This window comes from Xiphophorus couchianus, chromosome 17 (genome assembly GCF_001444195.1).
Source record: "Xiphophorus couchianus chromosome 17, X_couchianus-1.0, whole genome shotgun sequence".
Lineage (NCBI taxonomy): Eukaryota > Metazoa > Chordata > Actinopteri > Cyprinodontiformes > Poeciliidae > Xiphophorus > Xiphophorus couchianus.
Genome location: NC_040244.1, coordinates 9,317,908 through 9,327,914, shown reverse-complemented (window position 1 = coordinate 9,327,914; position 10,007 = coordinate 9,317,908). Strand labels below are relative to the sequence as shown.

At 35.6% G+C, this 10,007-nt stretch overlaps 1 protein-coding gene across 1 annotated transcript in view; it reads left to right on the top strand.

Annotated features, from left to right (window-relative positions):
• nrip2 (nuclear receptor interacting protein 2) overlaps nt 1-10,007 on the top strand; it is a 33,295-nt gene that overhangs the window by 2,190 nt on the left and 21,098 nt on the right. The gene's annotated exons all lie outside the window — the stretch shown is intronic.

The following is a 10,007-nucleotide window of genomic DNA, read 5'->3' as shown; positions in this document are numbered from 1 at the left end:
ATGTTTTTGAACGTTTCTTGTGGATGTTGGAAGTCAAAATATTTCCATTTAAATATTTCTCTTTTTCTAACATGTTCTAACATTTTTCATTAGCTTTTCTATGCCTGCTGTTTTGCACTTGTGTGTGTGTTTTTTTTAAATGTAACATTTTCTAAGCATCTCTTGAGTTACTCATCATTTCTTCATCCGCTAATGCTTTGCTTTGCTGTGCACACTGGGTTGCTTTAAGAAAAAAATGAACAATGTTTGCAGAAGTGGGAACGTCAGCGCTGGTCACGGTTCACTGCGCATCTCCTCTCACACATTTTATAGAATGAAATCCGGCCCTGTATATAAAGTCCTGACTTCCTCTTCTTGAAAGCCTCTGAAGTCAAGCGGTTCTTAGACTCTGGAGGAACTTTCTGTAATAATCCCCACAATTTATTGCTCCTCTAACAGAGTTCTGGTTTAATGGCTGCGGCCCTGATTCCCTTGAGCTTTTTCAACAACTTTCAATACGTCACTCTGGTGTGGGGGAACTGGAAATGTCGCTCTCATGTCTGCCACATTTCAACAGAGACATTAGTTGCAAAAAAAAAAAAAGATCAACCCTCATTCTCACCTTCAGTAGTTGAGTTTTGTTTCTCAATCAGACTAATTATAAACATATTTACATTTTTCCTCTGTATTTGCAGTGTTTTTGGTTGTAGACGAACTTCCTGAGCCACAGTCTTTGTTTAGCTAATAATATTTTTAGTTAATTCACTCTAATTACTGAATAAAATGACTCAAAAACAACAAATTTAGTGATTCCAAACTATCAAAAGACCCAGACATGATTTATGCACAACAAAATTACCAAAACAGCACAGCAATTTTAAGACAGACAACTTAAAATGATTTTAAAGAAGAAAAACAAGTTAAATGACAACAGCAAGAAAGAAATAGAGAAAGAATCACGTGTCATTCCAACGAGACGACTCAGAATTGACTAATATCATTAAAAAATAACTACAGATATGCCTGCAAGGACACAAGATTTTGTCAAGCTACAGAAAACACAAAATTATTTAAAAAATGACTTCCTCAAAGTTTCATTTGAGGAAGAACTGATAACAGAGCAAAATGTCTCGAGACTGAAGGCTCCTATTAATACCAGAACAAGAACCCATGAAAAACACTTTAAAATAACCCAAACTAAACAATAAAGCAATAAAACTATTATATATGCCTGATATTGAATTTTTCTACACTGCAAAACATAAAAAGTAAAATATTAAAGCAGAAACTTCAAGAGTTTAAGAATATGTTTTTCTTTTTCTCATTAAGTTGGGAAATACCAAACCTAATCTTTAGTAAAGTTTACAGCACTGTTTATTTGTTTATACATTGATGTTAAAAATTTATTTGTTTCCTTTTTGTCAAATGTTTCAGAGCAAACTACTTTTAAGTATCAGAAAAGAAAACCTGAGTAAATGCAAAAACATATTCTGAAAAGATGATCTAATTTATTTATGAGGTATAAATGAGCAATAAACATCTTCATGATCCAAGACTTTTAGGAAAATATTCTGTGGACAAATGGGAACTCTTTGTTAAGTGTGATTTTACATCTGAAATAAAGCTAACAGCATCTCAGAAAAGCATGGCGATGGTAGTATGATGCTCTGGGCTTACTTTGCTGCTTCAACTTGTTGCATAATAAAGCAGTAGAAAAATTTTAAGCACAGCAGCAAATTCACTTCGGAGTTTCAACAAACAACAAAAATAGGTTTTTTTTTCTAGAAAATATCTGAGATTAATTAAAAAATTTCAAACTTTTTTTTTCCCCTTGCAAAATTTGGACTTTTGGAGCTCAGAAATTTCCAAGTATGTTCTACAAATTTTCATAGATTTTTTTTCTTTCCAAAAGAAATGTATTGTTTTTTCTAGAATTTCTGAAATAAATCTTAAAATGTCTGAGTTTTTTGGCAGGAATATACTCTTGTTTCTGTCTAAAATGTGCCGTCATAGATTACCAACTGTCAGGATAAAGTGTGAGAAACGCGAAGCCTGGATCCCAGGTGATGGCAAACATTTAAAACTTCCTACGCAGCCTGATAAACTCTCTGCTCTCACCTGTAGGTAATCAGTCATTCTGGTTTTGTGACGTTAATGTTCTTATTCTGCACATGCGGGTCACTTTGGGAAGTCTATATAGAGCAGGGTTGTCCAAAGTGTGGCCCAGTGGCCTTTTGTGGCCCTTGGAATAATTTTGTGTGGCCCCTGAATGATGCAAATGGAGCCAATGCAGATGGACAGTGATTGTAATTTTTTAACAACAAAATTTTTCCATGGCCAGCTTAAATGTAAAATGTACAAGAATTTATTTTCTTTTTTCTTTTATTTTTATTTCATAGAAAGTTGTGCCACAAACATCCAGCAACGTTTTACACAGGGAGAGTTTGAAAACAATTTTTTTTATTTTTGCTGCAGGAAATGAACAAAAAAAAAACTTTGTTGGTTTTATAGAACCAACAAAGTAGATAATAATAGGCCAAAGATTAAGGCAAATGTTGGTTTCATTCAAATTTAACTTGCTTAATGTATAGTTGTGCAGGTAAAGGAGAAAGAATTCACTATAATCCCTTTTTCTCTTTGCAAAAATAATAATTTTGGCTCCTGAGAACTTTCAGCTTTGGGATTTTGACCCCAACAAATTTACTCCACAGCAATATGGAAACTAAAATCCTGCAGATATTTCAAAAATACTGAAATAAATGTGGTTCGAGAAGCTGATGGATCAGATTTGTCAGGTTTTCCTTCTTTGCCGGGTTTTCTAGACGGATCAGCAAAAGCAAATGAGGTGGATTAGCGTAACAACTGATTGTATCATCCAGAACATGTGACTGTAAAACATCATCTTTATTGAGGGGAAATCGAGCCGTTGGCACGTACAGACAGTCAAACAGTAACTGTCTTCAGTCAGAGGCCTCCTCAGATTTGTTGCGATACTGACTGCTACCAGAGATCAGCAGATACTTGGATGATGTGACATATTGAGACTTGGCTTTGTGGCGAAACATGATCTAAAAAGTATTCTTAGTTCACGGTAAAGAAGAGAAATGAAAGGAAATAATCCCATTTTTCTCTCATGACAGTAATTCTGTCTGTAAAAAATCACTGAAAAGCATCGTTTCCATCTTCGCTGGAGCGGCTTTCAGTCGTCTCATTTGTACAGCATAAAACATGGAGGTTACACAATAATCTGGGTCGTTCTGGGCTCAGGTGTTGAACAGATTTTTCAACCCCACAGACGAACTCGTACCCTCAGAAATCCTTGCAGCGTGTTGCATGAACAAGGCCGAATACTCTGCACCTCCTCCCTGAATCCTTTTCTTTTCTTCCCCTCCACTGCGCTCGTGCTGTGGAATTGGGTTTTGCCCTTTCAGAGCGCTGCTGCCCCGACTTTGCAGCAGAGCTTGGCTGTGGTAATGCTGAGAGTGAGAGCACCTCGGGCTAAAGAGCAGCAAAACAAACCCAGCCTTACGTAAGAGCTGCAAGCAGGGACGAAAGTCAGGCTACAGCAAGAAAAAAAAAAAATCTAATGTATAAATTAAAGCAGTAGACATTTTTAAAGTCTAATATTGTCTTTCATTTGATTTAATATTTATTTTTTTATTGTCTCATCGTTTTGGAAGAGATTTGATCCACTTGTTTGCAGAAATTGTTTTAATTCAAACATTTAAACTACAGTAAGTAACTTTTATGAAGAACAGTTTAATTTTTACATATTTAATGAAACCATCACTTAAATCGCCAACCAATCAGAGCCAGGAGGCGGGACTTACTGATGTCAATCACAATCTCATGTGGCTCTGCTACGCAGCAGTTAGCATGGCCTGTTGTGATGCTAAGGCTAGTTAGTGTAGCCACTGTAGATGGCAGATAAACGGTTTCTCTGTAAAGATGAGTTCACCATCAAAAAATTCAGAAATTTTGAGGTTAATCTCAGAAATTCTTTTTAAAAAACCTGAAAATTTGAATTTCAAAAGTTGAAATGTTTTGACTTTTGAATCTCAGTTTTTTCAATCTCCGAAATGTTCAAGTTTTGAGAAAATTTCTAAGGTTAATCTCAAATTTTATATATATATATATAATTTGTATATACAACTGGTCAACCTTTTAAACTTAAATTTAAAAAAAAAATTCTAGAAAATTTCTAAGATGAATCCCTTATTTTTATTTATTTAATTATTATTATTATTATTTTATTTTAATATCACAAAAATCACAAAATTTCAGAATAAAAAAAAACATCTACAGTGGTCATAATACGCCACTGTAGATTTTTATATATAAAACACAATAACCCAGCAAACAAATAATGTCCAGATATTTTCTTGCAGACCTACAGAAATATCGTCTCTAATATAACTCAGTTTCACATTTAAAATATGCCTGTAAGTGTCTAAAAAGCAGCAGATCATCAAACCTGTATGGAATAAATCAAGTTATTAGTCAGAAGGAAGATCCTTAAATTAAAGATTTGAGAAATGTGTGAAAATTTTGTCTGTATATTCAAAACTGAAACATCAACGACATCAAGAAGCAGCTGCTTTCATTTAAGTAAAACAGCCAAGAAATAACTAATATAATACTAATACGCTTCACTCACTGTAGCCAAGAGTTCATATATTAGGTTATCGTCATTTCTAGGAAGAGCATCAGAAAAAAAAGCAAAAACAAAACCAAACGTAATAAAATCTGTACTGATGTAAAAACATTAAGCATCTCTGCTCCTGCTGCTGTATCCATGGTTTTGCCCTACATACTAGCTGTCCGTTTCCTCGAGTGTAACTCAAACAGATGAGTGAAAGTGTGTGTGTCTGCAGGTACCTGAGGCTAATCAAAACCTACAGGTCTGGATAGATGGGAACTGGCAGCATTTACAAACAGGAAACCACAGCGGAGAAAAGTCCTTCTGCATAGAATATGTACAGCTAAAGTAGGGATGCAACAAACGATTGTTTTAGTAATCGATTAATTGATTATTTCGACGATTAATCGTATAAACAAAGGTTCATTTTACAGATTTTTCATTTTGCCACAATATTAGAAATGCATTAAAAGCAACAAATGACTAAATAATTAATTTTTTAAGTAAGAAAATTAAGTTTTATTGCCTAAAATGCAGTAAAGTAGCATTCCTTTGGTAAATCTGAACCAGGTGGAGCTAAAACTACGTCACTTCAGGAGTTTAGAGTATGTTTTTATCTGAAATGATTATATTATATATATATATATACACAGTATATATATATATATATAACTTTTCTGAATGGGATTTTTTTCCAGAAAATTGCCCTTTTTGTGTCTGTATATACCCATTAACAATTAATCGATTACTAAATTAATTGACAACAATTTCAATAATCAAATAATCATGATTAATCTTAAATGCAAAATGTATATTATTTGTACAGTTTTGGTATAATTGCTGCTCTGAATATGTTGGGGGGTTTTTTTAGCAAATGGCTTCTAGTCAACAATTAATCATGATTAATCGCTTCAGTCCTAAACCAAATTAGTAAAATTTCCTCCTTGGTGCATAAATAATGAATCCAGGTAATTTTGAAATCAGAAATGAGAGCTGCCAAAGCAGAATTTTGCGAACTGCTTCATTCAGAAGTAAATCTACCCTCCAGAGGGAAACTCTGCTAATCCAAAGCAGAGTTTGGGTTCCAGCACCTAGACATGCTGCGTGAAATCGGTTCAGATGCGGGTTTTATTATTAGCTCCAGGACAATTAGGAGGCTTGGACCTGTCTCACTCCCTGTCATCTGGAGGGGTGGATGGGCGGTGACACTCCCTCAGCTGCTCCCCTCGGAGCGCAGCAGGAAGACTGGAGGCTAAAAATACCCAGCAAAACAAAAACCACGAGCAAACAAACAGACGACGTCCATGTTTGTTCACTAAGGCATAAATTAAGCCAGCTCTGATGAAAATTTTAATTATATTTGGTAGGAACTAAATATATTTCTCATTAAAAAGCATTTATTTGGGTTTTCAAAATATTTAACTTCAATTTCATGCATTTCTTTCAGTATCTCGAGATCTGTACTATGAAGCTTTTTATTTCAAAATGTTAGAACATTTATGCTTAAATTACTATTTCCAACAAACTTCATTGGTGCCCATTTGAGAATAATGGCTCGCTCACACAGAGAAATAATAGAAAAAAATAAATACCCTAAAACAGAAACTGAATTCAGGCGTCGCTTTGAAAGCAAAAAACAAACAATTGGTTTGTTGCATCTTTTTGCTGCGTTGTGGCTTTTTATGTTTTTATTTCTGTATTGTGGGTTTTGATGCATTTTTGTTGCATTGTAGTTTTTGTTGCTCTATGGCTTTATGTTTTTGTTGCTGCATTGTGGCTTATGTTGTTGCATTTTTGTAGTTCTGTTGTGGCTTTTTTGTTTTAGATTTCTGCGTTGTGGCTTTTTAAAAATGTTTTAATGGCTGCATTATGGCTTTTGTTGTTACACTGTTTTTGTTGCTGCATTATGGTTTTTGATTATACATTGTGGCTTTTTTGCTGCCTTTTTGTTGTTGCTTTTGGTTTTTGTTGCTGCATCGTGGGTTTTGTTGCTGCATTGTGGGTTTTGTTGCTGCATCGTGGAGTTTTGTTGCTGCATCGTGGGTTTTGTTGCTGCATCGTGGGTTTTGTTGCTGCATCGTGGAGTTTTGTTGCTGCATCGTGGAGTTTTGTTGCTGCATCGTGGGTTTTGTTGCTGCATCGTGGGTTTTGTTGCTGCATTGTGGGTTTTGTTGCTGCATTGTGGGTTTTGTTGCTGCATCGTGGGGTTTTGTTGCTGCATCGTGGGTTTTGTTGCTGCATCGTGGGTTTTGTTGCTGCATCGTGGGTTTTGTTGCTGCATCGTGGGTTTTGAATTTCCTTGACTCTTCTGGGCCAGTTCAAAATGCTGCCATCACAACAGTAGCAGAAGCTTAAATGACGATGCGGGACATTCAGTGCATCCAGCAAAGCAATTAGCATTAAGTGACCCTGCTTGTGTTCACAATCCTGTTCTAGAGTCTAATCAGATGTACACAGGTTGATCTCCTGAGTTAGTCATTTCTAAGTCGGACAGAGGTTTGTTCTCCTGAAACGTCCTGCATGTATTTTTTATTTTTTTACAAAGCAGCAGCAGCAGTAATGGTCTCAGCTTTTCACCTTGAATCAGACTCAAAGTTTGACGTTTCCAGCTGCAGACAACTTTTCATACGCCTCACGCCAACCACAGGAAGTGGTCATGAATTATACAAATCTTATGTAAATATAATCTCAACCAAGCAGCTGGAGGATGGAGAGCTTAAGAAAAATATTACTTTAGAAACTCAGAAGCGAAGATGGACAATCTTTATTTCTTTTTCCAGAGGGCAATTTTTATAGCAAAATCACAGGAGGGACCCTGCATTTAAAACAAGACAGCATGCAGCTGGGCATAAAATTAAATAATCTTTACAAAGTGATGTTAAACACAAGCTGAACATAATTTACAAGTGTTGCTGTCAACTGTCACGAATCCTGTTAATGTAAACAGACAGGACGCTATCTGGCCACTTATTAGGCCTCCAACAAACTGGTTTGTTTGCTCCCTAAAAATCTCCATTTAAATGAAAAAAGATGCAAGAAACTACAAGATTATAGAGTGAACAACCCAAATACAGGGTTAGTTCACACAAGATTTGTTTCTGGAAATGGAGAGTGAAACTCTGTTCTTAGAAAAGGTTAACATGTGACTAAAAATTACCTTCAAATAGATTAAAATTCAGTTTTCTTCCTTCTTTAAATAAAGGAAACTGTTCTTTGGTTAAAGTAACAGTCAGATTCAGGGTTCAATACAACACACTCCCCTCGTGGCCCCAGGGTTTCTAGGGTAACGGGCTGGGATTAGCTGGGGTTGCTAGGTAACAAGTGGAACTCTGCAGGGGTTGCTATTACAAATCAGGAAAACATTTGAAACAGCTCATTTTCCAGACACCAAAAATCAAACTTATTACCAAGAAACTGGCCAGGTGTTGTTGTTTTTCAAGTGATTGGGTTGATTTTAGAAGAAGTTGAAACCCAAATGGAAGTAAAAAAAAATGTGAATTTTACATTGCATCTCCATTAAATAATTAAAGACCTCATGATCTTCATTATATCTAGACATATAAAACTGTAGAAGTAAATAAGGATGTACTTTCCTGTTATTATGACTTTATTTTAGTTCTTACTAACCCGTCAAATAAAATGAGGTATTTTGAGGACTAAAGTTTTAAACAGGAAGAGAGTACAAAAGCTTAATTTTTAAAACTGTCAATTAAAAATATATTAAACTCACTCAGACTAAGTAGTTCTGTTTGTATTTGTCCTCACTGAGCGACTGAGCTGCCCTTGTGGGTTTTAAATGCATTTTTTCAAGCTTCTGTTTAAAAAGACTTTAAACAACCTTGACATTTCAGTTGCTTAAAAGAAAATTAAACAAAAATCTAAAAACCGTGCAAAACGTGTTGCTTTCTCATCTTAAACAAACGTCCCCCAACGAAGTTATGCTTTTTCAATCTGTCTGCACAGAGTTTTCATTAGTTTTAATTTGTTGCGACTTTTTATTTGTCTAATTTATGTAGTTTTAATTCGTTTTTTGAGTGTTAGCTAGTTTTTATTAGTTATTAGTTAAATAGTAGCTTTAGTTTTTTCATACTTTGGTTAATTTTTAGGTGCAGAATTCAAAAAAGATTAAAGTATTTAGATTATTTATACATTTATCTTCAACAGAAGTTACTATTTTCAAAAAAAGTATTCAATTTTTGTTGAGCAACCAGTTAACTGGTGTTTTCTCCCATATTGGAGACTTGCCTAAATGTCACCAGGGGGAGTTTGAAGTGACGTATTTTGACGAAAGCTGAGGCAAACTGCTTGTGAGGAGTTAAAAAAAATTAATAATGAAGACATTTCACAGTTCAAAAGGCTAATAAATAGACCCAAACACGAAAACAAAGTCTATTATATATGTAAATTCAGCATGTTGTAGTTTTATAAACGCACTTTATCTTCCCATAATAACACACATCTCACAATAGGAAATAAAAATGAAAGGAAGTACATTAAATATCAGTGAAAAATAGCTGGCACAATCATCAAATACCGTTTTTATTTATGCGCGTTAAAAACGTTTTCTCAATTTCAGTTTGTTAGTTTTATTTAACTACAATAAACTGAACCATTGGTCGCCAAAACTGGGAAACATTAGGTTACTGCAGCGCTAAACGCAACGCTCATTAAATGTTTGCAGTTTGGAAATCACTGACCTGGCAAAGTCTGAGCAAAAAACTGACAGCAAAAACTTCCAGGAAGCGGATCAAATAAACCCCGAAGAGCGCCGCTGGAAACCACATGAGCAGTTTATTCTGTCACCAGAGATTTAGTCATCACAGTTACGACGGAGTGGGATGTCGCCACGTGATGAAGACACATTACAGGTTTATTATTATGAAGAAAGAGCATGGAGGGAAAAGGAGGATCCTGATAGCTGCAGCGGGACGTTGGCTGCTGGAGACGTCCAACAGAATGAGAAAGAGAGCATTAGAAAGCTGATGGAGGAGAGAGACGAGTCTGTTGCTGTAAGATAATTAGTCCACATGGCAATCAGCCTCTAATCTGACTCACAGAGGGAGAGACACAGAGCCAAATAGACAGAGATGAAGAGGAGGAGGAGCAGCCCTGGTGCTGAGCTGACCTGCTGGGGAGACTGGTTTGAACTGGTTGGAGCGCATAGGTCGCCACTGGACACACATGAGCCAAATCAGCAGCTTGACACGAAGGAGCAGAAAACACAAGGAGCAAAGTCGATCCTTGTTAGGCCGGATTATGATCATGAGAGGCAAGGCTAACAAAAAATGAATAAAACGAGAATAAAACCATAATATTACGAGAAATCGTAAGAGAATAAAGTCGTGCAAGGAGTACTATACACTGAACTGTCACGATAAATTTTGTTGAC